We start from the raw sequence: 27,661 nt of genomic DNA, 5'->3' as shown, positions 1-27,661 counted from the left end.
TATTTAGGGGAATACACCACTGCAATTGCTTCTAGCAGCATCTTCTGGTAGCAAAAATGTGTGTGTAAATCCACACTTAACAAGAAGGCTGTCTGGGTTGGATGGGTCTGAGAAGACAAAAGAAGACAAGAATTCCCAGTGAGCTCCATGCCTGATCCACCAGGGAAGGCAGTCCCAAGAAGCTTCATGAACTGGCTCCCACCATGATTTCCCAAATCATGACAGGAAAACACTCCAGTCTGCTAGGGGGAAAAGGAAAAAGGGACAATTTCTTTTGTCCTTCTGATCCATAAATGTCCAAATAAACTGAAGTTCTCTCAAACACTTCTTAGCTGGTCCCTCACTGAGGACAGCTCCTTTTATCCATTCATGCCTAGTTATACTTGATATCGAAATAGCAACCATTCCAAGTTTTGTCCTTCAGCTTCTAACTTTTCTCTGCTTCCCTTCTGCCAACAGCAGACTCGGATTCCATCTTCACCAAGAATTCCTACTTCAAACATTAGTTCAACAGTCACTCTGGGCCTTCAGCTCCATGCCTTCAATCCTGCCTCTGAGATCTCCCTATGTGATCTCTCCATATGTGAAGAGGAAATCCTTCTGCCATTCGGATGTTGTACTGTACAAACTACTGTCACATTATCTTACCCCTCTTTCCTTCCCTTCCCTCCACTCTTTCACTGGCTCACTAGGTGTAATCACACAACAGATAACTGTATGTTAGAGTGGGGGAGGAAGCTTGCAGATGTCAAGGCAAGCAAGTCAGATATAAAAGTCATGTATCTATACATTGCATTTCAAGACACATGCAGTGCTGAAGTACTGATACCATGGAGGGGGCACACTTGGGAGATTAATTCTATAGAAACCAAAGAAGAGATGGTTAGAGCAAGAGGGGGATCAATCTCAGAGGAAGGAATTTGGAAAGCAGGACCAAGCTCTTGGCAATTTCCTGTTACCTTCTCTAAGTGCACATAGATGTCTCCTTAAGGAGATATCGTCCATGTATGTGCACTAGCAAGAAAGTTATATTTTGAAATGTCAAGCATTTGTAAAACTAAAGGAAATTGAAGAAAAAAACTAAAATCAAAAAAACAAAATTCAAGTAAACAAAACCGTGCTTAAACCACTTCCCAGTTCCTGTACATGTCAGAATTTTGTTAATCAAGTTCTGCAAAGAGCAGCCTTGTCTCTCTCTGTTCCCCTAGGATCTAAGGTCTGGATGTAAGCCTCAATATGACAGTCCTAACAGACTTCACAATAGCCATAAACTTCATTAGATAACTTCTTTTCAAGCCACAGTCTTCTCTTGTAGCACAGATTGTTGCCAAAGTCACCATCCAGCAGGTCCACATTCCTGAAGGCTAGGCTTCCAGGACTGTGCCAGTACACCTTTCCATTGTAGATGTAACCAACTGTCTTATTAAATAAGAAACATAGAACCAATGTAAAAGAGAAAGCCAAGAGGTCAGAGCTCAGAGCTAAAACCTTACCCTTCCTTCTGCGGTGGTCCTACCTCTTCGAAAGAGATCTACTTCTTGTGTGTTTGTCTTTAATATAGTCTTTCTATTCTGCCTTCTCATTGATTGTAAACCCAAACACGTGACTGCCTCGTCACTGCCTGTAAGTACAGCCCTCCAGGTCTTAAAGGTGTGTGTCTCCAATGCTGGCTGTATCCTTAAACACACAGAGATCTACCTGGCTCTGTCTACCAAGTGCTGGGATTAAAGGCATGTGCCACAACCGCCATGCTCTTGCTATGGCTTTAATAGCTCTGACCCCTGGGCAACTTTATTTATTAACATACAATTAAAATCACATTTCAGTACAAGTAAAATACCACAATATTCCATGGCTTCTTTAAACCTTGCAGTCTCTTCCCACCAAGGTCTAAAATTCATTAGCCAACATCCTCCAATGAGCTCCAGCTCCAGCATGAGATCTGAATCCTCTTCCTGCCAGAACCTGTCCTTGGGTCACATCTTGAATTATTTCCCTGCTTTCCCTGTTGTGTGGCTTCTGTGAACCCCATAACCATTTCTCCTATAGCCTTGTGTCTGTCATCCCTCACTATGTTTCTTCTCTCCTCATTAGATTTCGTCCTCAGTTCTCATCACTCCCCATTTACCAGATTTTCAAGTCCAGCTCCATGCAGAAGCTTTCCAGATCCCTCTCCTGCCTTCACCTGGCTTCCCAGAACCTCCTTCTAACTGCCAGCAAAGGTTCCAAGATGTGGTATCTCACACTGCTTTCAATTACACAAGGTAGGACTGAACCCCACTTCCAAAATCAGTCTTCCTCTAGATGCCCTACTCATGCTTATGAGAGGGTCACTGCCATCCCCATGAGCCCAACTCCAAGCCTGCCCTGTCACAGCCTTGACAACCTCTATTCCTCACCCCTGGATCTCTGAAACGCCACATTTCTATGCACATGGTCATCACCCTCTCATCATCATTGGAAGTGAGCAGCTCTCAAACATTAACTGACTTCCCCCATTGCACTTAGCCTTACAACTCCTTCATTTTACATTCTGGAGTCTGGTTTGGTCACCTCATCATTCTGCCCAAAATTACCTGAAGAGTTCTCCATTTATTCAAATCACCACTATTCTTACTGCCCACACTGGACAATTGGAAGCATGGCTCTGAATGGTCATTTCAATACAAATCTGCCATCCTTTTCTGATACAAACCACAAATCCCAAAAAAACATGCCACTGACTGATGCAAGACCCCTCCTCCAGGAACTCTCTTTTGGCACCTCTTTACAAGTCATCAAAAGTCACCTCAAGTGGGACCCCTCTTCCTCTGAAACCCACAGTGTCCTGTATTTTCCTCCTGAAGAATAGAATTCACTCTGCCTCATGGGAATTGGTGCTCATTTTCTGTGTCATCACCCACTAGCGTCCAGGTACTGAGGGCCAAATTTCTATCTGCCATGGTATATTATTGTTAGGTAATCAATAAGAATTCATGCAAGTGAAGCATGAAGACACAGAAGACTGCCTCATACATCAGTACTTCCCAATTGTGAGTACAAAAGTACTTGCCATCTCTCAAAACCTAGAAATAACCAACTGATTGTGGCTTATACCTGTGCCATTCCAAGAAAAGATGCTTGTTCTGTGAGTTTCACACCTTGGAAATTAGAGAATTGTTCAGAAGAACTCTTGTAAGGAAAGAAATGTATATCCTTGAAGATCACCACAAGCTTGTCCAAATACTTGAAAACCTTTCATGATGGAGCTCTTTAGGTGTGCACAAAGCAAGAGCTTTTTCCTAAAGACAAATATGCAGTTATTAGAATAAACTCTTTTGACTTAGTTAAAATAATTTTAGGTACATAGTCTCTACACTATGTTCTCATACATTCTGGGGAAGCATCCATTCTCTACTCACTCACAAGAATTGGAACTTTGAAGAATTTCTATGAGTAAGAGATAAAATTAGAAGAGCTGGAAATACACCAGAAAATGTGCCTTTGACTCAAGGCTAGAACACTGGTGACTGCTTGTACTCAGAGACAGATGATCTGGAATGGATTGACTCTGTACAGAGAAAGAAATAGAAGTGTGTCACAGGGAGATCAGTTTGCTTACATGAATCCAACCTAAGGTGAGAAGCCCCAGCTCTTCTTGAATAAGAAGGAGTTCCTCCTCGTTCTCAGCATAACAATAATCAGGCTCTCCATTCTGCACAGGGATTATAATATGAGTGACATGATATTCTTCCCTTACCTGACAAGAGAAAACAACTTGTTACAATTCCCTGGCACTGTCAATCCCACTCTCTCACAGCACAAGTAAGTGAAGCCCCACCCCAGTGAATGACTCTCATCCTTCTCCCTCACCTCAGTGTTTCTCCACTTTTACTGCTCCAGTGCTTTGCTGTGCCGGAGACAGCATGTGAAAAGCCTGACGTGTTGCCAGTGGAATCTGTGCTGGAGATACCAGAGAATGAGGATATCAATCCCTCTGGGCCTGCCCCACCAGATATTCTACTAAGCCTGCCTTCTGTGGGCCAGCGAGAAAACAACCCTTGTTTTCACCCATCCAATTGTTACTGGTTCTTGTAATCCTCCTCTTCTATTTGCTCTCTATGGTTTTCTTTCTCTCTCCTGCGGTGGTTTCCATGAAATTAGAAATGATATTGAAATTGTGTCAATGGCAGGAGTTAAAGCTGTTATACAGGTCATGGGGGAAACCCAGAAGGCTGGTGGAGAAAACTGTAGATGGAGTGACATATAGATAGGATAAAAGACAAGAGTTGTCCAGAACTAGTTAGAAGACAACTTGGTGAATTACAGAGAGATGAAGAAGGACTTAAGCTGACAGGAAACTGGCAGTCTGGTACTTTAAACCATTGCTTGTACTTCTGTGCTTTCTGAGAAACTGCAAGTAGATGGCCTCTGGGGTGATTACCTCAAATGGTCTGATAATTATTAATCTGCAAAAGAATAAGCTGGTATGCTTTGGCTTTCTTCCTTGGAACTTCTATGTGCAATCAAAGGGCATGGGGTACACTTTGCTGATTTACAAAAAGAACTTTTGAAACTATTGTGGAGAACTCAATCACCTGTTGACTTTTCTCACCCCCTATTTCCTTGTATTATTACAATAAAAGACTGGGGTTGAGTCAGATCAGGAAAAGGCAGAGAAAACGCACATCTCCAGATCTGACAAGACTTGTCAGCTTGACCAACTCCTGTGTTCCAGTTTTTTCTTGTGCCTGCCAGACATTCCTGCCCTTTGAGACCCTCGAAACTGCTGAGTCTGGACCCCGGCATTGCTGGGTACTCTATGAAGGCAGAGATGATAAGATGAACCTGATATGATGTCCCTCTTAGCTCATCCTGGCCTAGGTTCTTCCCTGCAGCAGCCATTAGGTCTGCTCAGGGGTCTCGAGGTATTTAATTTATTATTCCAAGGCTTACCACAGAATAGGTGGTCAGACAAGGCCACAGAAGGAATTGAGTCCTCCTCCTTTTAGAATTAGTCAATATGCCTGTCTCCATGTCTCATAGCTGACATTCTGCTTGCCAGCCTGCCTGCTTTTACTTCAATATCTCACTCTGTATATGAGCCAGGTTTGAACTTGTAGGAAGCCTCCCGCCCCAGTTTGCCAATGACTGGAGTTACAGGCATTAGCCACCACTAGAGTGAAAATTTCTAATTATAGCATTGAAGCAAATTGTTCAATTCAAGGGACTTTGAAAAGCAACCAAATGCAAACTCATCAAATTCAAGGTGGCCAGGCCTTGCCATCCATGGTTCCTTCTGTGGAGTGATATGTATGGACACAGCCCCTGGATATGTTTTCTCGGAGTCATGGAAAGCAAAGGGGGAAGAAACAATCTGAGATCAAGAAGGAGTTTTCATATCTTTACCTGGGTACCACATAAGACACCGCATGTTTCTAGTCCTTTTTTGGTATTGTTCTTCCTTGCAGAATGGAGGAACTGATCCCATAAATCCTTTGGAAGGACCACAGGGCAGAGGCCTTAGGAGTTCTGAACTGCAATGGAAAAGAGAGAGAAGTCTGAGGTTACAGGGCCTGGTGTCCCTGAGCAGAACTCAGCCTGGCAGCCTAGAGGAAAAACATGAAGTCATCAGCATTCCCTCCAGCAGCACATTCCTCACTTTCAGGACCCATGATAGAACCACACAGCAGGCAGGGATTTTCTTCTCCAAACTCTGGCCACAGGTGAGTGGGAGCTGTGAGAGTGGACTTTACCAGCTTGAGTGGATGGAACAATATATTTCTAGGTATGACTATGAGTTGGTTGTAAAAAAAAATGTCCATGTGAGTTCACAGACTCAGTGGGCAAAGTCCCCTCTCAACTCAGGTAGGTAACATGAAGGCACATGGGAGATAAACAGGACAAACAGGCAGAGAAAATGTAAACTTCCGCTGTGTCTCTCTGGATATAAACAAATCTTCTTTATCTGTGGTACATATGTCCAGGTCTGCTGGCTTCTAGACTCTCAAGTCTGGACTTACATTTCCCTGGGTTTGAGACTAAGTCTCTAAAAAGTAGCTCCATTGGTCTGTGCCTTTCAGACATAGACTGACTCAAATTATTAATATTCCAGAGCTTCCATATTGAAGAAAGACTGTTGTGATCATGTTCAGCCATGTAGACCACTGTATTCAAGAGCTCTGAGACCAAGAGAAACCCTATCAAATTTTAATAGGTTGCAGACAGGATAGAAATGTACAGAGACTTATCTCAAGGTCATAATACCACAGCTTGTCTCTAATAGGGCATGTTGTAAGGATTGGTAAGATCCTTGAGACCCCAGAATTGCAGGGCAATCCATATAAACATACCACCTGGAGAAGCTGCAGCCCAAGACTCGAACTGTGAGTGAAGATGGTACAGAAATCTGTCCTGGGCAGATTTCTTGACTTATCTTGAACCAGTAAGCCCTTTCCTAATTATTTCTCCAAGCCCAGTAGGAACTGAACAGCATCCTCCTGCTCCTTCATTATATTATTTGGATGTGTAGATTGCTGAGTTCAGAAGGCTCAAAGCTGGCAAAGGCTGACTCTCTTGCTTGTATCTGGAATTGTGTAAATTGTGGACTGCACAGGGTCATGGCTGGGGAAAGCCAATTCTCTCACCTGTGCCTACTTGAGACAGAGCACTGCAATTTGGCTTGCAGCTCCTCCTCATTCAAGAGGAGATTTTGACTCTTGCAAGGCAAGACAAGAATCAACCAATGCTTTAGAAACATCAGAAAAGCCAGGCCTGGTGATGTACACTTGGAATTTCAGTATTTGCTTGCTGAGGTGGCAGGATCTCAAGTCAAGTCTATTCAAGCTGTAAAAGTAGATGTTACAAATGAAACAAACAACATAAACCAAATGAGATGAGATACTTGAGAACCTTTTTTTCAGAAATATTTGTGTATTTTTCCTTTAAAATCCTTTATATATGAATTGTGAGTGTGTTTGCACATGTCCATGATCTGTATTTATTTTTCAGAATGTACACGCTGCTGTGTGAGCAAGGATGCACAGGTGCTTCAGCACATCTGCAGATGTGACCTGACTGCCTGGAGTGCTGATCTTTCCTGGCCCCTTTGGTCCAACAGAATCTCTTCTGTGCTTCTGTGTCTGCCCAGCTAGCTGTGCTGTGAGAAACCAGGTCTTCTCCTGTCTCCCTGTCCCACCTCACCTGAAGAGAACCTTGAATGTAGAGGTGGCCAACACACCCCATTGTCACGTGCTTTCTGGAGATTCCATCTCAGGTTCTGACCCTGTCACTGCTAGTGCTTCACCCACAGAGTCATCATCTCCCTGGCCCTAATTGAGGATTTCCTGTGAGAGTCTACCAAATGCTGAAAACATTATCTCATGTACCCAAAATTCTGTTGCCCTCACATCTCTCCATTATGTCCTAAGATTATCTAAGAGTCCAACTTTCATAAAGTAACAATGCACAGCACATTCCTTACGATGGGAGGTGATTCAGTATTTTCTTAATGTGCTTCTTCAAATCTCTACAGAGCTCAGAAAAGATGAGGATCTGAATTCAAACAAGTTTTGAGGAAACTTGTCTGGGTAAACTAAGTTAAAGTTATTTTGACAAGACAGTCAGATGGCAGGAAGGAACGAGACAACACTCATCACAGGAGGTTCTGTTACCACAGCAAAGTGGATCCGTGGAAGCAAATGGCCGAGGACGTGGACAAGGGGAAGGAACATTCTCTGTCGCTCAGTGCTCTAGACCTCAGACACCTGTGCACCAGCACCACCTTACTTTACTGGAGAGCTGGAGTCTGTTTTGTGTGGCTGACCCAGAGGCAATGGAAAACACTTATACACAGGTCATTTCCAAGTCATGGACCTGTGGTGACTCACCTGGGCTTCTCATCATTTTCGTCTCCCCACAGGGAGTGTCTTCTGAAGTTGTGGAGGTTATTTCCTCAAAGCATCCCTGGGGGCCACACACCACTCGTTTCACAGGTGTGCTTCCTCCTGAATGTTCTTCAGCCTTTGTAGCTGTTGATGTCAGCCTGGGGTTCACCTCTCCACCATACACAAGTCTATGCAGAAGAGAGATGAATTTGGGCAAGTCTGGGGAGTTTTGTCCGAGATTTCTTATATCTTCCTAGAATACCTTGTTTCTTGCCTCTTCCTCTTTTCTTTTCTTCTACAGAAAGAGAAACAGATTTAGGCTAATTCTTCAAATCCCAGAAGAAAAGACTTTACCAGCAAAGAGATGAACAATGTGTAGGTCTGTTTAGGTCTGACATCTCAGCATAAGGTCCATGTTCACCTTCATAACACTGGTGTTATGGAAAACAGCCACTTAGACAATTCCTATATAGCCATCTTCAGTAACCACTAAGACTCAATATTCTCAGCACCATATTGCACTTTGCATGTGTGTGTGTGTGTGTGTGTGTGTGTGTGTGTGTGTGTGTGTGTGTGTGTGTGTGATAAAGTGCTTGTCTGGATAAAGTGCACACGTGTGTTCAAGTGAGTGTGGAGCCTATCCATTGCATCACAGACTAGTGAGCTCCAGTCTTACACCATGTTGCTGACTCAGATGCAATGCAGACCACTTATGTACAAGTCTTTGCCAAGTCATCTACCTGTGGTGACTCATCTGGGCTTCTCACCATCTTAGTCTCACCACAATGAGTGTCTGCTGATGATGTGGTGGGGGTTATTTTTTCAAAGGCTTCCTGTGGGCCACACACCACTAGTGGTTTAATAGATGTGCTTCCTCCTGAACATTCTTTAGCCTTTTTTAATGCCAATGTCAGGTTGGGTCCCACCCCTCCACTCCTGTCTTTATCACTGCCATCCACTTGCCTGTTTAGAAGGGAGCACCATTTTCCAAATGCTGTGGAGTTTTGGAGGATATTTCTTATATCCTCCCTGAAGGGCTTGTTCTTTGCCTCTTCCTCTTCTGTCTTATTCTACAGAAAGAGAACAGGATTCAGGCTAATACTTAAAATCTCATAAGAAAAAGCCTTGTCAGCAAAGAGATGAACAAAGCATAGTTCTGTTCGGGTCTGACATCTTAGCATTGCATTCATTCTCACCTTCATAACCCTGGTACTATAGAAAACAACGACCACCCCCTTACTCAGTTGCTGTATAGCTGTCTTCCATATGAACTATATCTCAGTCTTCTTTACATGTGTATGAGTGTGTGTGTGTATGTGTGTGTTGGCTTGTATGGGTGCAAGAGCATGTGTGCTTAAGTGAGTGTAGAGCCTGTTCATTGGATCATAGACTCACTGAAACAGCACAACACAGTCCCAGGACATTGGCTGACCAGGTGACACACAATCTTCCAGCCTCCATGCTCACACACCGACTTTATCTGCCAGGTAGCCTTCATGCTCCTTGGTATACTGCTTTCGGTGTTTGCTCTTCAGGTTCTCAGCTCTTCTGTAAACCATATTTACAGTCTGCAGTACAAAACCCCAAAATAGAGAATTATAATAATTCTAATGTCAGAAAAGAGGAAAGAAAACAAGTGGGGAGAGGCAGCAGTATCTCATGCATGACTTGAACCCCACTCCCTGACATCCCTCTACTCTGTACTGCTATGCTGAGGCTACATCAGTTCCCATCTTACCCAGGATTATGATCTGTGGCTTTTCTCTAAGTAGCTCCCGGCTTCTCTGAAGATATTAGGTAAGCCACATAGACAATGAAGACACACCCTGCAGATTTTAGAGCTTTTTTCAGGGGCAAGATAGTTTCAATATTCTGGGAGATTTCTGAGGTTCTTCACAAGGGGTCTAAAGGAGTAGAGCAGAGTGACTAAGATGTACAGAAAAGTTCCAAATGTCTAATTGAGGTCCTGAGGAAATTTGATCTCTGCATGCAGGGTCTCAGGAATTCCTGTAGTGAGAAGAGGCACACCCTGAAATCCCACAACCCTTTTCCTCCCAGTATTCAGAGAAAGACCCTCACTCTTCTATCAGCTGGTACATTCAGCAAACATCAGCTATCGAGAAGTATAGCTAAGCTGCCATGGTGCATGATTGTCAACCCAGCACTTTTGAGGCAGCAGATAGAGTTTGTGGATCCACAGAAACTTGAGAAAATGGACAATCCTCCTGAATTTCAAAACAGGAAACAGACAGTGGTCTCTTTCTTCCATTCCCAATAACCATATGGATCTTTGCTCATACAGCACCTTAGTGTATTGTTTCACAACATCACCTCAGAGAGCATTAAATAATGACAGGAGAAACTGAGGATGCTCAGAGCTAGGGGAGCTATGCTGTGGAAACTTAGAGAGATGCTGCACCCAGGAAGTCTACTAACCTGCTTCAACCCTCACATCAGGCAAGAATCAGGAAAGATTCACAATTGTATCAGAAACTTTTCTTGAGTGGAGGGTGTGATCAGAAACTGAGCGTGACAAACTGATGTCTGGGAGGACACATGAGTGCCCTAGTAAGAATAATTTGTCTTTGGAAGGGAGAGGAAATGAGAGGAATATTTACTATGATCTCAGGAGACTGCCTTCATCGTGCAGAATACCAACAGTGGAAAACAAACAAACAAACAAAAACCCCATGTTCTAGGCATTATACAACTTGGGAAATGTAAACTGTGGTACCTGGGCTTATCTCTAAACCTGAGCTTTCTCTTCCTCTATGGAACAGGAAGGTGATGTACCTAACCAGCACACACAGTCTTCTGAAGATCAACGGAGTCATGCCCAGAGAACTCCTCTCCAGTGCCTGAGCTCCTTTGAGTCACATGCATACATCTCCTTAGGTTCTGTTGAACCAAACTCAGGGCTAGGTATGACTGGTGGGACCTTTACTATCTTTCCCTTCATCAAACACACAATGTTCTTGTCATTGAGACTATAGGAGCCATTCCCTGGGGACAGCTCTGCAATCTTGTATTTATTCTGCCTACCCAAGTATGTTGAACAGCCCAGGGACTGTATTGAGCAACTCCAATTGCAGATGGTCCATAGTCCTCTGGTAACTGTGTAGCTACAGGAAAGACTAACCTCTTTTCTATACCAACCAACAGACTACAGGATGAAGGGAAGTGGTGTCTGTGTTCTGACACCAACAGCTATACACCTACAACTGGCTGCCTGGGCAGAGATAGTGCAGTTAAAACATCAAGGCAGACACATCCTGTTTACCCTGCCAACTCTTTTGTCTAAAAGCTGGGCCCTGTGGGCACATGCTCAAGAACTCTCCTACTCATGAAATCTCTTATTTGTGATACCACCACCATTGTTCCTCATGTTTTTGAATAGTAAGGAAAAGCACATGTGTGAGCTGCCAGAAATCTGATTAAAAGATGACTTTGTCAAGTTCCATAAGGTCAACAAGGGTGAGAATCATGAAGAAAAGGACAGGATGAGTGAGGAATCAGTGATGGGAAAGGAGATGGAAAGTGCAGGTTGTCTCTTTAAAATTTTGTAGCTGGAGTTTTCTCTCCAGGCCCTGCCAAGCCCCGGCAGTTCAACAGCCCACTTATAAAATAAACACACAGATGCATATATTGCTTACAAACTGTATGACTGTGGCAGGCTTCTTGTTAGTTGTTCTTATTTCTTAAATTAACCCATTTCTAATAATCTGTGAGTTGTCACGTGGCTTGTGACTTACTGGTACCTTACATCTTGCTTGTCATGGCGGCAGGCAGCTGGCAGCTCTATCTCCCTGCCTTCCTGTTCCCTCAATTCTCCTCTCCGTTAGTCCCACCCATACTCCCTGTCTGGCTACTGGCCAATCAGTGTTTTATTTATACAGAGTGATATCCACAGCACTTCCCCTTTTCTTCTTTTTTTCAAAAAGGGAGGTTTTAACTTTAACATAGTAAAATTACAAATAACAAAACAATTATCAAGAAATAGAGTTATTCTAATATTAAAGAAGATATCGTACCTATCTTGTATTTGTGAGTTTAAGGTTTTATATCTAATTATTTTTTATCATAACTAAGGAAAATGAACAAGGGAATCCATGGCTGATATGTAAAATTAAATTAAATTATAAAATAAAAAATATGATATATCATAAATGCTTCTGTGAGTCTTTGTTCTTGCAAGGCTGCTTGCATTTTTACCACATTGTTCTCCAGTTTGATTTAAGATTCCCAGGAAAGTTTGTTAGTGATGTCAATATTCTGCCCAAGGAGCTTAAAAACTGAAACTGCTCTTGGGTTGGGGGAATTACATCATTATGTCTGTAGATGGCATTACTGTTCTAAGACAGAAAAGAGAAAATGGGGACCATCAAACCCATGTCCTGCTATCCTGTTATGCTGTCATCCTGCCTTTCCAGCAGTCTAGAACATTGTGTGTATTTGTGTGTGTGTGTGTGTCTGTGTGTGTGTGTGTGTGTGAGATAGAGAGAGAGAGAGAGAGAGAGAGAGAGAGAGAGAGAGAGAAAGAGAGAGAGATCTTTCCCTAAAGAAATCAGAGCAAACAAAACACCATATTGATGATTCAGCTCAACAAATTTAGTGAATAAACCCAGCTTAGCATCCACTTACTATGGTAGTTACATGGTAGAGTAGAGATTAGGAGATGTGCAGCGCCTGAAAACCCTGTGAAGGAGCTCTTAGGTAACATTTAACTTAAGGAACAGACCTGACACTTTGAGATTAGCATTAGAAGACTCTACACAGCTATGAGTGGTTGTGCACACATCAGAGGGTTGTAAATAAGCATTAACCCAGCAGTTACCACATAGGCTTCTCTCGATATTACCAGCAGTTAAAAAGCACCCAATTAGACAGCACCCAAGCTTGGAGGAAACTCTACTTATGCCTTCCACAATGCAATCCCAGCTAGAAGCAAAAGGATTTGTGATAGGGTGCCCTCAGTCATTTAATTAGAATCTATGACACTTAAGTCTTCAAGAGCAATTTAGTGACATTGAACAAGTAAAATTCAGTACTGATATTTAAAGATTCCAGGAACTAAGGATGAGAAGCTGCAGAAGGAAATAAACCTTTGAGAACTGTGAACTCCATTGCACAAGCCTTTCTTGAACCTTTTATAGGGAGTCAGGGTGTTTGAGACTTTGAAAGCCAGAAGGACCTGGACAGATGTAATGCAGACAAAGAGACCATGGATGTCAGCCCAGACTAATATACCCATCAAAACTTTCAATCATCATAGACGGAAGGAACAAGACATTCGAAGACAAAGCCAGATTTAAACAATACCTATCCACAAACCCAGCCCTACAGAAAGCACTAGAAGCAAAATTTCAACCAAAGGAAGTCAGATACACACTCGAAAACACAGGCAATAGATAAAACCACAACAGTAAACCCCAAAGAAGGGAAGTACACACACACTACCACCAAAAATAACAGGGATGAAGAATCACTGGTCATTAATATCCCTTAATATCAATGGACTTAATTCACCTATAAAAAGACATAGACTTAGAGAATGAATACAAAAGCAGGACCCATCTTTCTGCTGCATACAAGAAACACATCTCAAATTCAAAGACAGACACTACCTAAGAATAAAAGGCTGGGAAAAGACTTTCTAATCAAATGGTCTTAAGAAACAAGCAGGGGTAGCCATCCTGATATCCAACAAAATAGACTACAAACTAAAATCAATCAAAAGAGATCAAGAAGGTCATTACATACTCATCACAGGAAAGATCCACCAAGATGAAGTTTGAATTCTACCATTTAAGCCCCAAACACAAGGGCACCCACATATGTAAAAGAAACATTACTAAAGCTTAAACCACATATAAAACCCCACACATTAATAGTGGGAGATCTCAACACCCCACTTTCACCACTGGACAGATCTCCCAAATCGAAACTTAACAGAGAAATAAAGGACTTAACTGATGTCATGACCCAATTAGACCTAATAGATATCTACAGAACATTCCATCCTAACAAGAAAGAATATACCTTCTTTTCAGCACCCCATGGAACTTTCTCTAAAATTGAACACATACTTGGCCACAAAGCAAATCTCAACAGATACAAAACAATTAGAATAACCTCCTGTGTTCTATCAGACCACCATGGTTTAAAGTTAGATTTCAACAACAACAAAAACTACAGAAAACATACAATCTCATGGAAACTGAATAATGCTCAACTGAATCACCAATGGGTTAAGGAAGAAATAAAGAAAGAAATTGAAGACTTCCTAGAGATCAACGAAAATGAAGACACCACATACCCAAACTTATGGGACACTATGAAATCAGGGCTAAGAGGGAAATTCATAGCAATAAAAGCCCACATAAAGAAGTTGGAGAAATCCCACACTAGTGACTTAACAGCACACCTGAAAGCTCTAGAACAAGAAGAAGCAAAGTCTCCCAGGAAGAATAGATGCCAGGAAATTATCAAAGTGAGAGGTGAAATTAATAAATTAGAAACTAAGAGAATAATACAAAAAATTGAAACAAAGAGTTGGTTCTTTGAGAAAATCAACAAGATAGACAAGCCCTTATCCAAACTAACCAAAAGACAGAGAAAGAGAATCCAAATCAACAAAATCAGAAATGAAAAGGGGGTCATAACAACAGACATTGAGGAAATCCAGAAAATTATCAGGTCATATTTCAAAAACCTCTACTCCACAAAACTGGAAAACCTAAAAGAAATGGACATTTTTCTGGATAGGTACCACATACCTAAGTTAAATCAAGACCAGATAAACTATTTAAACAGTCCAATAACCCCTAAGGAAATAGAAACAGTCATTAAAATCTCCCAACCAAAAAAAGCCCAGGACCAGATGGTTTCAGCGCAGAATTCTACCAGATCTACAAAGAAGAGTTAATACCAATACTCTCTAAATTGTTCCACATAATAGAAACAGAAGGAACATTACCAAACTCCTTCTATGAGGCTACAATTACCCTGATTCCTAAACCAAACAAGGATGCAACAAAGAAAGAGAACTACAGACCGATCTCCCTCATGAACATTGATGCAAAAATACTCAATAAAATACTGGCAAACAGACTCCAAGAACACATCAGAACAACTATCCACCATAATCAAGTAGGCTTCATCCCAGGGATGCAAGGGTGGTTCAACATACGAAAGTCCATCAATGTAAAACACCATATAAACAAACTCAAAGAAAAAAACCACATGATCATCTCACTAGATGCAGAAAAGGCATTTGACAAAATCCAACACCCCTTCATGATAAAAGTCTTGGAGCGATCAGGCATACAGGGAACATACCTAAACATAATAAAGGCAATATATAGCAAACCAACAGCCAACATCAAATTAAATGGAGAGAAACTCAAAGCAATTCCACTAAAATCAGGAACGAGGCAAGGCTGTCCACTCTCCCCATACTTATTCAATATAGTACTTGAAGTTCTAGCCAGAGCAATAAGACAACATAAGGAGATTAAGGGGATACAAATTGGAAAGGAAGAAGGCAAGCTTTCCCTATTTGCAGATGACATGATAGTATACTTGAGTGACCCCAAAGATTCCACCCAGGAAGTGATAAAGCTTATAAACACCTTCAGCAACATAGCAGGATACAAGATCAACTCAAAAAAATCAGGAGCCCTCCTATATACAATGGACAAAGAAGCTGAGAAGGCAATTAGAGATACATCACCCTTTACAATAGCCAAAAATGACATAAAATACCTTGGGGTAACACTAACCAAGCAAGTGAAGGACCTATATGACAAGAACTTTAAGTCCCTGAAAAAAGAAATTGAAGAAGATGTCAGAAAATGGAAAGATCTCCCATGCTCATGGATAGGCAGGGTTAACATAGTAAAAATGGCAATCTTACCAAAAGCAATTTACAGATTCAATGCAATCCCCATCAAAAATACCAACACAATTCTTCACAGACCTGAAAAGAATAATACTCAACTTCATATGGAAAAACAAAAAACCCAGGATAGCTAAAAGAAACCTGTACAATAAAACAACTTCTGGAGGCATCACAATCCCTGACTTCAAGCTCTACTATAGAGTTACAGTAATAAAAACAGATTGGTATTGGCATAAAAACCGACATGTGGACCAATGGAATCAAATTGAAGACCCTGACATTAACCCACACACCTATGGACATATAATTTTTGACAAAGAAGCCAAAAGTATACAATGGAAAAAAGAAAGCATCTTCAACAAATGGTGCTGGCATAACTGGATATCAGCATGTAGAAGGCTGCAAATAGATCGAAATCTGTCACCGTGCACAAAACTTAAGACCAAGTGGATCAAAGACCTCAACATAAATCCAGCTACTCTGAACCTGCTAGAAGAGAAAGTAGGAAGTAGGCTTCAACGCATTGGCATAGGAGATCACTTCCTAAATATAACACCAGTAGCGCAGACACTGAGAAAAACAATCAATCAATGGGACCTCTTAAAACTGAGAAGCTTTTGTAGAGCAAAGGATATGGTCAACAAGGCAAAGCGACAGCCTACAGAATGGGAAAAGATCTTCACCAACCCCACATGTGACAGAGGACTGATATCCAGAATATATAAGGAACTCAAGAAATTAGACATCAAAACGACCAACAGTCCAATTGAGAAATGGGCTTTAGAACTAAACAGAGAATTCTCAACAGAGGAAACCCAAATGACTGAAAGACATTTAAGGAATTGCTCAACATCCCTAATCATCAGGGAAATGCAAATCAAAACAACACTGAGATACCACCTTACGCCTGTCAGAGTGGCTAAGATCAAAAACACTGAAGACACTTTATGCTGGAGAGGTTGTGGAACTAGGGGAACTCTCCTCCACTGCTGGTGGGAATGCAAGCTTGTACAACCACTTTGGAAATCAGTATGGCACTTTCTTAGAAAATTGGGAATCAATCTCCCCCAAGATCCAGCTATACCACTCCTGGGCATATACCCAAGAAATGCTCAATCATACCACAAGAGCACTTGCTCAGCTATGTTCATATCAGCATTGTTTGCAATAGCCAAAACCTGGAAACAACCTAGATGCCCTTCAACTGAAGAATGGATAAATAAATTGTGGCACATATACACAATGGAATACTACTCAGCAGAGAAAAACAATGACATCATGAGGTTTGCAGGCAAATGGATGGATCTAGAGAAAATCATCCTGAGTGAGGTAACCTAGACTCAGAAAGACAAATATGGTATGTACTCACTCATAGGAAGATGCTAGATGTGGAACAAGGATGACTGGTCTGCTACTCACATCACCAGTGAGGCTACCTGGAAAACGGGACCCCAAAAAAGACACAGAGAAATGGATGAGATCTACATGAACAGCCTGGTCATGAGTGGCAACAATGAAGAGCAACGGTCGAGGGAAACAGAGTGGGAGATCCTTGCTGGATCAAGAAAAGAGAGGGAGACAAGGAATAGGAGACCATGGTAAATGAAGACCACATGAGAAGGGGAGGAAGCAGAGAGCTAGGGAGGCCCACGGAGATCCACAAAGATACCCCTACAAAAGACTGCTGGCAATGGTTGAGAGACGACAGGAACTGACCTACTATGGTGATGGGATGACCAGACACCCTGATAGTTGTGCCATAAACCTCATCCAAGTACTGAGGAATCTGGATGCAGACATCCATGGCTGGGCTCCTGGTGGAGCACTGGGAGTCTAATTAGTGAGAAGGAATAGGGTTTATATGAACGAGAATTGTTGAAGCCAAGGTTGGATAAAGCACAGGGACAAATAACCAAATGAATGGAAGCACAGGATCTATGAACCAAAGGCTGAGGGGCCTCCAACTGGATCAGGCCCCCTGAATGGGTGAGACAGTCATTTGGCTTGATCTGTTTGGGAGGCAGCTATGCGTTGGTGCCGGGTCCTGGGCTCGTTGTATGAGTTGGCTGTTTGAATCCTGGGACTTATGCAGGGACGCTTGGCTTGGTCTGGGAGGGGGGGACTGGACCTGCCTGGACTGAGTCTACCAGGTCAACCCTGGTCCTCGGGGGAGACCTTGATCTGGAGGAGGTGGGAATGGGGGGTGTGCTGGGGGCAGAGGGAGAGGGGCGAGAGGGGGAGAACAGGGGAATCTGTGGCTGTTATGTTGAACTGAATGGTGTTGTAAAATAAATAAAAAAAATAAAATAAATTAGAAACTAAAAAAAAACTGGGATTACATCAATTATTTTCAAGAATTTACAGTGGAGATCAATTCAAGATGGCAATGGCTGTTGGCATCCCCAAGCCCATGGAGCAGCTCCAAGGAGCCTGAGAGACTCAAGGAGGCTCAGAGTAGGGATGATGCAGCAGAGGATGAGTCAGAGAGCGCCAGGTAACGCAGAAACATTTAAAAAAGGTAGGTCTTATGGGACCTTTTAAAAGTGTTCTCCTGAAATTGAAAAAAAGATGGCAGAGCAGAGTTCCATGCATGAGCCAGAGAGATGTGGACCTAGAGCTGTTGAAGCTCACACTAATGGGGATGGAGAATGCTTCATTTTCTAGATTGGGCCACCTCAAAATTCTCCCAGGGACTGTGCTGTAGCTGGGGGCCATGTTGGTGTCCATAGTCCATGCTGCCACCAGAAACCATGTTGAAGTCAATGAGCTCTGCTTCCACTAGCTGTTCTGGGAAAGGAAGCTTCTTTTGCAGTGGTATCTACGACTGCAGACTCAAACTAACAAAAGTCACCTGTACACAGTTGGGCAATAAATTATTTTGTTACCTGAGTTAATATTTGAAAAGAGACCTTGGTGATTGGTGAAAATGTGATTTATTCTTTAATTAAGACCTCTAAACAGCATGTTCTGATTTGAACCATATCAGAATTCATCAATATAAAGAAAAAATGTTACATAATATCTCAGGATTTTTTTGAAAGCCTGGGAATCTATCAAAGAGATTGTCATTTGTGAGGTAAATCTCCACCACTGAGCTATATCCTCCAACATTCTCCATACTCTTATTTTTTTGTTTTTATTTTTTACTTTAAAATTTTCACATTTTATTAAGGTATATTCTTTTCTCATCTAATATACCCTGATTGTAGTTTCCCCTCCCTCTACTCCTCCACATTCCTCCCAACCCCCCCTACTCCTGATCCACTCCTTTTCTGTTCCTTATTAGAAAAGGACAGGTTTCTAAGAGGTAACAAACAATAATAAAATATAAGATACAACAAAAAAAATAACATTGAAACTGGACAAGAAAAACCAACAGAAGTAAAATAGCCCAAGAGAAATTACAAGAACCTGAAACACACCTGTTCACACACTCAGGAATTCCATAAAAATATTAAACTGAAAGTTAGAATATGTTTGCAGAGGACCTGGTGCAGTCCAGAGTAGGTCCTGTGACTGCTGCTTCAGTCTATGTGAGTTCATATGATCTTTGCTCAGTTGACTTAGGTAGCTTTGTTTTCCTGGTGTCCTCTGTCCCCTCTGGATCTTATGCTTCCTTTATCCTCTTCTTTAGGGTTCTCTGAGCTCTGAGGGGAGAGATTTGGTGTAGAAAAACCATTTAGAGCCGTGTGTTTCACAGTCTCTGTGCATAACCGTCTGGCTGTGGGTATCTGTATTTGTTCCCATCTGCTGCAGGAGGAAGCTTCTCTGATGATGGCTGAATTATGCTTATTATCCATTCTTTATTGTCATATAAATATGTAACAATGTACAGCTGATATTTTCATAGTACTCATAGTTCCATTTCACTGGAAAACATCCTTGAATTTCTAAGCCGTCTTGGTTCATGGAAGACTATTTAGCTCATGGCTTATCATTTTTTTTATAATTGAAATGTTACCTTCTATTTTTCTTTCTAGAATAATTTTATATTATTTTTGTTCATCAGAAAGCTTCTCCAATCTTTTTCAGTGCTTTCATTCTGTGAAATCTTTCAAAGTAAATAAGTTCCCTCCTCTATCTTCATGTCAATCATCTGCTGATATCTCAGTGCTAATGAGATGCAATGAGTAGGACTGGGGTTTGGTCTCATCTCCATCATTCTATCTTTTAGAATAATTTGGAATATGATATGTAATGACCACATGGCCTGACTTACCTATCTGGGCAGGGGGTCTCAACATGTGTCACATCATTTTTGTAGTGCTCCATATCTGGGGCATCTGGCCCTTGACTATCTACAGTCTCTTAATATTTCTTGGAGTAGAGATCCTGTGTCCTTCTGATAGTTCTGTGATGTATGTACTTACCCCTCCCCCTGTCCTTTCCCCTGGAAAATTATGCCTGATCTTGCCCCACCTTTCAACACTTTCAGATCTGGTCTGTTAAGATACCTGCTGCAGGATCCCAGTCATAAAACCTCTACATCTTTGTCCTCTCATGTTATTTGAAAACAAACAAACATAATGATCTTGGCTAAAAAGGTATTGTTTCTGTTTTGTCACTTTTCAAATCATTCCTCCTTCTGGTTGCTACCCAGTTCTCTATCATGCATAGTAAATATCCATCAGTGAGATATGTTCATGATAACATGGACTCAGTATGTCAGTTTCACATGCTCTAAAAACTGCAAATTTCATTCCCCCTACTGCAATCTGTTCTCTATATACCCTGTACCAGTGTATACTGTGGGCACTCTCGCTGTCTCAATGCACCAGTTGTTTACTACAGTGTAGCAACACAAAGCCAATGTTCCCTTTTTGTTCTAATAAAGAAGCTTTAGGATTCTGTTTTTATTTTGTTTTGTTGTCATTCTAACAAAACACAGTTAAAACCCTGGCATTTGGATTAAATCACTGACCATCTTGGACCTTGAATCTGCACAGCAGCTTATACTGAATCAAACCAGCACTTTAGTGCATACGTTCCTCAAATGCATTGGCATAGAGATTCTCATTCTTGTCATTTCAGCAATTCTGACTAAGTGGATAGAAGCCCTCCTATTGAGAAACTGTAGAGTGGTTTGCCTTAAGGACACCTGACCATAGATACTAGCTGGATTCAAAAGGTAAGTGAGAATAGAATGATTTTACTGAACATGTGGGAAGAGCTGAGGGAACTGGAGTTATTATCAAAGAGCATGCTGGTTATGGAGATTTTACAGAAGGAGAAAAGTATCAAGATATAAGAGTTCCTATGGAAACAGAGTATTCTCGTCAGCAATGAAACATATTCTTCTCTTAAACTCATAGGACACAAAATAATCTCAGTTTGTGATATTCACACAGAAAATCATTATTTAATTGATAATGTATTAATAAGAAGCAAAGAGGTGGGCTACAGGTGATTCGGTGGCCAAGAGCATGGTTGGCTCTTGCGCAGGACCTGAGTTCATATCCCAGCACCCACATCTGGAGGCTCTCAACCACCTCTAACCTCAGCTCCTGAGAATCCAATGTCCTATTCTGACCACAGACACTGTATTCGTGTGTATGTGTTAACAGATATATAGATATATACATAATTACAGAAAAAAGGAATCTCAAAGAAGCAAAGGCATTGCAGATCATGATCCATTGTTGTTGTAGTCATAAGAATACAAAAGTCATGGGTCTGATCTTGGCATTTTCATGCATCTGTCCCACTAACTCTCCCATAATTCATTCTTAGTGGGTTTATGTTAATTTTAAAAATTCAAGATAGCATAAAGAATATATTTTTGTGTGTTTTTCAAGAAGTGGTGTGAGCTCCTTCTCAGCACAGCACTCAATCCTTTAATGGATGGTGTACTCACCAGACTCCTTTGTTGAATGAATTGAGACTGGCCCTGTAACATAGAGATAAAAGGATGGAAAGTTACCAGGAAGAAGAGTCCTACATGTTCAAAGTGCCCTCTGTACAGAGAATGCTCTCAGGCTATCAGGAAACCCTGGTTTCAGATTTAAGGAAATAAACATTAATTACACGTGAGCTGTTGTAGGTGGGGGTTTTGTTGACTTTCATTAGCTATACAGCATATGTCTAAAATATAAGGCAAATATACCACTAAAATATAAACATAAATGCTAAATGTACCTCTGGAGGAATAATTTTTTAGCTAAAGTTTTCAATTTCCATATACTAAAAATATTTCATCTTAAAGAAACAAAATATAGAAGTGAGAAGAAAGGAGAAAAGTCATTATATGTGCAGAAAAAAGGCCTAATGGAAGGGGGGTAACAGATAATAATGCTTTTAGTTACACTTACACCATTGCAACATTTTCTTTGAGACACTCATAAATGCATGAAATGATAACATCTTGTTTTCCTTACTATTTTGATGTAATGTATTCTTTATGCCATTCTATTCCAAAATACTGTGTCACAGGTCAGAGATATGAGAGCTTTTTTTCAAGGTGGCTAAATAATAATATTGAAAAATTTATATTGCTCAAACTTTTTTTTTCCAGAATGCAAAAGCAAGGTTTATCTGTTACAAGTCATGACAGGGAACTCATCTCAAGCCATCTCAAGTGAGGCAGGGAAGAGTTACTCTTTCTTGGGGAAATTAGTTTTTATAGGCAAAACACATAAAATTTTTTAGAGGGGAGGGGGTTAGTACAGGTCCATCCTTGATTGGTCCAATTTTTCCCGGGCCTGGACTTTATCTTATTCTAGCTTGTCTGTTTGCCTTGTCAGGAGTTTTACAACTCTTCTCTGGGGTCAGGTCGTGTTATCTCTGGAGAGGGGTATCTCATGGTTAATTGGTTACCATCAGACATCCTGACTCTGTTCTTTTGAGTTCCTGGATTGAAAGCTTCTTGGTCTGCACTCAGATATTATCCTTCTCAGAATTCTGATAGTACTGATGGCTAGGCTAGCTCTAACTTTGTCAGTGTGGCAGCATCAGACAACCAGATCCTTCTGCAAGGATATAACTAGCTTGTTAGCTCACTTTTAGGATAATAAAAAAAACTTCTAAGCTTTGACGATCTCAAAAAAATGATTTAAGATAAAATATGTTTCAGATTTCTCTCCTATTCTATGGTCTAGAGCTAAACATTTAGGAGCCCTGATGAGCTGGTAGAGCAATGACTACTTATTGTTCAGTTACAAGCTCAACATTTTGAATTTGTTTTAGATGTCATCTAAATATATGTAAATATAAACTTAAAAGTGCTTCTCATCAGGCCAAAAATCTCTGTCCAATTTATACCTCACTTTCTGGACAGAAGGAAAATGCACAAGCTTTTAACCCAAATCTGTAGTTCTTGTTGAGACTCAAAGGTATGAGTCCACTTCTACTGTTTTACAGGTACCCATTACCTGCTTTGTTTACAATATGGATTTCAGTACGGATTGGTAATACTAATGTATCTAAAACTTTTATGTCATTTTGTAAGTAGGCCTCAAAGTATCAAAAGAGTCATAAAACCTAGACCCACTTCACAGAAGTCAAAAGGACCCCAGATAAGTATTCCTAAAGATGATATTTTCCTCTCTCATGGTTTTGGGACTAGTGCTTTTCCCATTACTAAGGATATAGACCTAAGGGGTTCCAAATAAGTTCATAAATTTTAACTTTTGTTTCTAGTTTAAATTTGTCTCAACAGATCCCCACTTGGCTGGCAGTCACCTCCAAGCTTCAGTTGCTGACTACACTGCTCCAGACTACTGTGAGCTCCGGACTTGCTAAAAGCTGACGCAGACCAGCCCAGCTAAAATGATTCTTCCTTTGTCGCTATGGGGTCAGGCAGCTACTTGCTTCTGACAAATGCCCCTTGCCCAGTCTTTGACCAGCTTTTCCGCTTTCTGCCTTCCGCCCGACAACTGCGCCCCAGTGCCAGCTCGAAGCAGTTCCAGAAGAAAATACATCGTCCATGTTCCCTCTTCAGATAAGGCTAAAATGCTGGGTCAAAAAAGCTCCCTAACATAGAGGCAAGTCTAATAGGGCCCACTGTGATCCTCATTATCTTACTCAGGCCCTATATCCTTATCAGACTAGTACAATTTATAAAACAGAGGATAGGCAGCATATAACTCATGGTACAACGGGGTTATACACAAGTCAGGACCACCGAATACGTCTCATGCTCAAACTTTTTAAGGAACTGGAAGATGTTGGGCTTATTTGGAATGAATGGTTGTTGGATGAAATATTCTCAGAAGCTATGGTTTCTTCTGTGACTATATGCTACTTAGGTCCAGGTGCATGGTGGGAGACCTCCTTAAAATATTCAAGGATGGTACCATTCAATGTGAATTGCAAATGACGATGCTCAGCTAATGTTGTCCCTTGAGTTGGGATTGGTGTTAATAGCTCCCAAATCATTTCTAGACCCTGTAGATAATTTGAAAATACCCCTTCTATCATTTGCCAGAGATCACTTATTTAAACATTTGCAGTCATGTCAGGTTCATGAAATATATTGCCACATTTAAGCTTCCCTTCAATTGGGCTTTATGTGGTTACATATGGTTTATTTTCTGCCTAACAAATTCTATATATTTTATTCTGAACTTATTGATAAAATAAACAGTCTTAAAATGACTTTGGGAACTATCGTATACTTTTCTCATTAAGTTATCAGAACACAGAGATAGAAACTTAAAGAAGTTTACATTTAAATTCTAAATTTCAATTTTCTGCCATCGAAGATCAGAACAAAAGGCATGCATGTTGGCTCATACACATAATCTTAGCACTTAGGAATCTGAGGCATAAGGATTATTATGAGTCTGAGGCCAATATATGCCATAGAGTGAATTCTAAGCCAACATAACATAGAATGTGACTTTTCTCAAATGTAAATAAACAAATAAATAAAATAAATTACAAATAAAAGTAGAACATTAATGCTTTTTCTTTGAGTTTTTTTTATTGTTGCACATTTTGGAGGAAAATCAGTTTTGGAGATAAGGAACTATTTGTTCTAAGACTTCTACCTCAACAGTTTTTAAAATCTACATAGACTTTTCACTCTTAAAGTCCTATATCCCTTCACATTTAGTTATGTCCTATTCCTGGGGCAGGAAATCAGAGAGGAAGCTGGACCTCCACATGTCAGGCTCTCAATGCACGGAGGAGGAAGATACTAGCAATTCTTGGTTCAATTTTCCTATCCCTTACTCTCGACACACATTTGAACTCCTCTGGTCTTAAGTCCCAGTACATGGCAGCCTTTGACTCTCTGGACTTTATTTTATATTAATTTAAATTTTTTCTTTATCTTTCTTTTTATTGAAAATAGATTTTATTTTCTCACACAATATGTCCTAATCATAGTTTTCCCTCTCTCCATTCTTCCCATTTCTTCTCTACCTCCCCTCCTATCTGGATCCACCTCTTGTCTCTTATTAAAAAAACCAACAGGCATCCAAGGGATAATAATAAAATAAAGTATAATAAGATAAAACAAAACTAACACATTTAAATAGAAAAACATACAAAATAAACAGAAGGAAGGTAGATCAAGTAAAGGCACAAGAACCAGATGCAGATGGAGATATCCACTTGTTCTCAAAGTCAGGAATAACACAAAATACAAAACAGAAGTTGTATGCACCAAGGTCCTGTGGGGAAAAAGAGAGAAAAAGATTTATAAATAAAATGAAGTTAAAATATGAAGTAAGATAAAGTTTATTTGTTTGTTTTTTTAAGAGGAAAAACACTGACATAACATTATGGGACAAGGAGCCTCTAATGATGAGGCTGAACTCTTATTCGGTTGGCTATATATTGACAGGCATGCAGCCTACCCTTAGGAGCAGTGTATTTCCCCAGTGAGAATCTTTTGGATGCTGTGGGATATTGTTTTTGTACACTGGTTTAATAAAATGCTGATTGGCCAAGAGCCAGGCAGGAAGTATAGGTGGGGCAAGTAGACGAGGAAAATTCTGGGAAGAAGAAGGGCTGAGTCAGGAGTCACCAGCCAGACACAGAGGAAGCAAGATGACAAGGCAAAACTGAGGAAAGGTACCAAGCCATGTGGCAAAACAAAAATAAGAATTATGGGTTAATTTAAGTGTAAGAGCTTGCCAGTAACAAGTCTGAGCTAACGGCCATACAGTTTGTAATTAATATAGGCCTCTGTGTGTTTACTTGTGTCTAACTGGCTGTGGACTGGGCGGGACACAGGAAAACTTCCAATTACAATTGGTGCCCAACATGGGACAAGATTTTCCACCTAAAACCTGAGAGAACTTAAGAGATTTTAAAATGGAGCTAAAAACAGCTTCATAGTTGTGTCTCAGGCAAGCCATGAGGTACAGCATGGCAGATTCCCATCAAGTTACACAGAGATGTCTCTAAGTCATGTAGTGCACTGTGTGGTAGATTTAGCTTTCGCTAGCACAAACAAAAAAAGAAGAGGTTTCTGGGCTACATGCTGCTTTGATAGAGGCACAGACCCACTGCTTCCCAGAGTCAGTGGACAGCCTGGTCCAAGAGCTGGTTGTGAATTATCTCCACCATGTTGAAAAGCTGAGATGGGTGGAGTCAGCAGCCAAGGCTGCAGCTTCAGTACTAGCCACTGCAGTTTAAAGCAATAGATTCACAATAAGGCAGATTCAGATGTAATAAGACTTTAAATGGTTTACAGTGTATGTAAAAATGTATGTAGTCTTGGAAGAGAGAAGAAAATGAATATAAACAGTTATATAAAGAAAGAAGTGGTTTCACAAAACAAAGTCTTTAAAGAAACAGTAAAAGTAATATAAAAAATAAGCCAGGCAAAGATGGAAATCACAAACAGAGTCTAGATTATATTGTCTTTGGGATTTTTAACTGCAGAGAAACATTTGATTGTAAAAGCTGCTGAGTTAAATCAATGTGTATATTTTAAAGGTATCTTGATTTCAAAATTTATGTCTAATGATATATTGTTTTCGAAAGAGGTTCTGCTTTTGTTTCCACAGAAGATGAGAACCTGTGGATTGCTTCCAGGCTAATATGGTTTGGTCAAGGAAGACGCCCCTGAGAGGTCTCCAGATGATGATCCAACATCCAGAACAGCTTCAAGGCAACAGGTTCAGAGAATACAGTGTCACAGACTATTCTAGTTAGAACTTGACCATAAATCTTAATTTTCTTAGGATCCTCATGAAACTACTAGCACCTCCTATGAGTAGGAAGTAGCCTAGAAAACTATGCCCACATTCCAAAAAAATGGATATTAGATGTTTGTCATTGTTTAGGTTGTTGATTACAAATTGTTATTGGTCATAGTCAATTTCTTTCTAAAATAAGAAAGGGGGTATGATATAGAAATATAGGATATAGATATGATAGGATGAAAGAGTAGATTGTTGACTACTTTTAAAGAGCAACAACTTGTTTAAAAATGTTTTACATTGCTATGGATTTTAGTTTATTGATACAAATTTAATTTTGTTATACTCTATGCATAAACTAAACTCTTGTTTAAAGTATTTTGTTTGTGCAACTCATTTGAAATTATAGTATATAGTTGAGAAATACAGATTAGTAATTAGTCATCTATGATAATCAAATTTATAGTCATGTTAGTTAAGTTTTCTAGGTATACATAGATATACTTCACTTAGGTAGGTAATCTTCAAACACTTCAAAAACCTACATAATATGTCATTTAAAATATTTTAAGAAGTTTGACTTTCTGGACATTGAGACATGTCTGCTTCTGGCCACACCAATCTACTTCAAAGAAGATAATGGGCATTGAAGAAAATCATTATGGAGTTTGCTTTCTTTGTCACAAAAATTAACAACTGGGCAAAAAAAAATCCCTTTGCATTAACTGACTGAATATATGTTGTATAAACTGGACATGCAGGACCCATAGGAAGATGACCACTGAAATTTACAAGGTGAGATG

General features: G+C 40.5%; 1 long non-coding RNA gene across 4 annotated transcripts in view; it reads left to right on the top strand.

The window, feature by feature from the left end:
* The window catches only part of LOC143266921 (uncharacterized), a 75,212-nt gene extending 53,160 nt beyond the window's left edge, over positions 1-22,052 (top strand). For 2 of the 4 annotated variants that reach the window (XR_013041759.1, XR_013041762.1), the window contains one exon: positions 20,797-22,052. This is a non-coding gene — a long non-coding RNA (uncharacterized LOC143266921). Of the gene's footprint in view, positions 1-459; positions 2,333-5,450; positions 6,946-20,796 lie in introns of those variants that run through there. The other 2 variants (XR_013041758.1, XR_013041757.1) reach the window with 2 other exon arrangements.
* The last annotated feature ends 5,609 nt before the right edge of the window (positions 22,053-27,661 follow it).

This window comes from Peromyscus maniculatus, chromosome 1 (assembly GCF_049852395.1).
Source record: "Peromyscus maniculatus bairdii isolate BWxNUB_F1_BW_parent chromosome 1, HU_Pman_BW_mat_3.1, whole genome shotgun sequence".
Lineage (NCBI taxonomy): Eukaryota > Metazoa > Chordata > Mammalia > Rodentia > Cricetidae > Peromyscus > Peromyscus maniculatus.
This window is presented reverse-complemented; position numbering and strand designations above follow the sequence as displayed.